Genomic DNA, 2,714 nt, shown 5'->3' on the forward strand with positions numbered 1-2,714 from the left:
TAAAATATCATATCTGCCTAAAATGAGATGCAATACTTTACAAAGTCAGACAGTTTATTTTTATTTTATATAGAACATATTTCCTTTTGAATATAATCTCACAGTTGAGGTCATTTTTAAAAGTTTAATATGAAAACATTTCTACTCTACCAATCCCTTTTCATACTTTGCTGGATAACAACAGACTTCTTGCCTGAATAAATAACATACCTGGCCTGTTCTGCCTCATCAAGAAAATATTCGAAGACGTTATTCATTATAATAACATCAGCATTTTGCAGAAGTGAATCCTGGGTACAGATGTCTGCATGAAGCACCTAAATAAGAAAGAGTTCATTTAAGAGAACAAACATACCACATCATACGATCACAGAACTACATACTGGGTCAATAATGTTGTGAGGTAATATGTGAAGTTCACCCTAATTCTTAAAATGGAGAAAGTATCTAATAAAAACAATAAACTTGTGAAAATTTGTTTGTTTATATGTAATTATTTATAAATTCATAAGTATGCTCTTTTGACTCCCAGTTCAGAGCTTTTTTCCACTACAGTAGTACCCCCTTACCCGTGGTTTTGCTTTCCACAGGGTCAGTTACCCATGGTCAACCATGGTCTGAAAATGTTAAATGGAAAATCCAAGTAATATATCATTCATAGTAAGTTTTAAATTGTGTGAACTGTTGTACGTAGCATGGTGAAATCTCACACTGTCCTACTCCATCCTGCCCGGACATGAATTATCACTCTGTCTAGCATATCCACACTGCATATGCTACCCACCCTCTGGTCACTGAGTAGCCGTCTTGGTTATCAGATCAACTGTTGGAGAATCACAGTGCTTGTGTTCAAGTAACCCCTTATTTTACTTAATAATGGCCCCAGCTTTGCGCAGTGGCAGTATTGTAACCAATGAGTTTTATCCGAGGCACGATTATTGCTAATTGAAAGAAAAAATAATGGCCCCAAAGTGCAAGAGTAGTCATGCTAGCAATTCAGATATGACAACAAGAAGCCAGAAAGTGTTTCCTCTAAGTGAAAAGGTGAAAGTTCTCAACTTAATAAGGAAAGAAAAAACTTGTATGTTGAGGTTGCTAAGATCTATGGTAAAAACAAATCTATGAAATTGTGAAGAAGAAAAACAAATTCATGCTAGTTTTGCATTGCATCTCAAACTGCAAAAGGTATGGCCACAGTGCATGTTGGGTGGTTAGTTAATATAGAAAAGTCATTACATTTGTGGGTAGTAGACATAACAGAAAATGTGTTCCTATTGACAGCACTGTGTTGCGCCAGAAAGCATTGAGCCTATACAAAGACTTCAGTAAGTGATCCCCTGAAACAAGTGACACCAAACTATTTACTGCAAGTAACGGATGGTTTGGACTGAAAAATATCAAAATTACTGGAGAGATGCCATTCACATAACTTTTACTAAAATATAATTGTTCTATTTTATTATTAGTTACTAGAGGCCCAGTGCACAAAATTCGTGCATGGGTGCAGTCCCTAGGCCTGGCCGGTGACTAAAGAACAGGTGTCTGGCATGGAAGGGCAGGTCCCAGCTGACCTCTGGGCCCTGGGCAGCACCAAGGCCTCTGCTTGCACCCACCTTGGCCTGGCGCCACCTGCTCACCTGCTCCACCATCCCACCATGGTCCCGCTCTCATCGGGGCCCATCTGGGCTGGCAGCGCCTCCACTGCTGCCCGCTGCCAGCGCTGCATCGCCAATGCCCACCATGTTCCGCACCGCGCCCTGGTGGTCAGCGCACATCATAGTGACTGGTTGAACTCCTGGTCTCCAGGTCGAACGACCGCCCCAGGGGACAATGTGCATATTAGGCTTTTATTATATAGGACTGTTGTGAGTTCTTGTGCCTAATTTATAAGTTAAACTTTATCATAGGTATGTATGCACAGGAAAAAAACAGTATATATAGAGTTTGGTATTATCAAAGTTTCAGGGCCCTAACCGGTTTGGCTCAGTGGATAGAGCATCGGCCTGCGGACTCAAGGGTCCCAGGTTCGATTCCAGTCAAGGGCATGTACCTTGGTTGCGGGCACAACCACAGTGGGGAGTGTGCAGGAGGCAAGTGATTGATGTATCTCTCTCATCGATATTTCTAACTCTCTATCCCTCTCCCTTATTCCCTGTAAAAAATAAAATATATTAAAAAACAAAAAGTTTCAGGCATCCACTGAGGGTCTTGGAACGTATGCCACACAGACAAGGGGAGACTATATCAGTGGTTGTAAGAGTCATCAAACTCTTGCTCCATCATCAATGAGGTTTGTACACTTAGGTAGTCAGGGTCCTCATAAATAAAATAGAATAATATCTGTCCTGACTCATAGATCAAATGGGACCATAGAAACTATAAAAGTAATTTATAAATTATAAAGCGTTAATACACTATGTTAATTGGCCTTGTCTGGCTCTTCATCTAAAATATACTAGAATATATTATCTGTCCAAAAAAAGCAAACAAAACTATTTAAAACTATATACCTCAAAAGTTAACTCAGACCACAATCATCAAGTCTTACAGACTACAGGCAATATAACAAGAAGAAACATTTATTTGCTCAAGAGCAAAGCAAACAACTTTTATTTTAATCATTCTTTTTTTTCATTTTTTATTTTTTAATTATCATCCATGGATATGTGTTTTTTTTTATTTTAGAAAGAGAGGAATAGGGAGAGAGAGAGAGA

At 39.1% G+C, this 2,714-nt stretch overlaps 1 non-coding gene across 1 annotated transcript; it reads left to right on the forward strand.

The window, feature by feature from the left end:
- Positions 1-884: 884 nt before the first annotated feature.
- Positions 885-1,028, forward strand: LOC111824877. The gene has a single exon (XR_002827940.1). It is a non-coding gene; the product is annotated as a U4 spliceosomal RNA (small nuclear RNA).
- The last annotated feature ends 1,686 nt before the right edge of the window (positions 1,029-2,714 follow it).

The sequence above is a fragment of the Myotis lucifugus genome, unplaced genomic scaffold (assembly GCF_000147115.1).
Source record: "Myotis lucifugus unplaced genomic scaffold, Myoluc2.0 scaffold_9887, whole genome shotgun sequence".
Classification (NCBI taxonomy): domain Eukaryota; kingdom Metazoa; phylum Chordata; class Mammalia; order Chiroptera; family Vespertilionidae; genus Myotis; species Myotis lucifugus.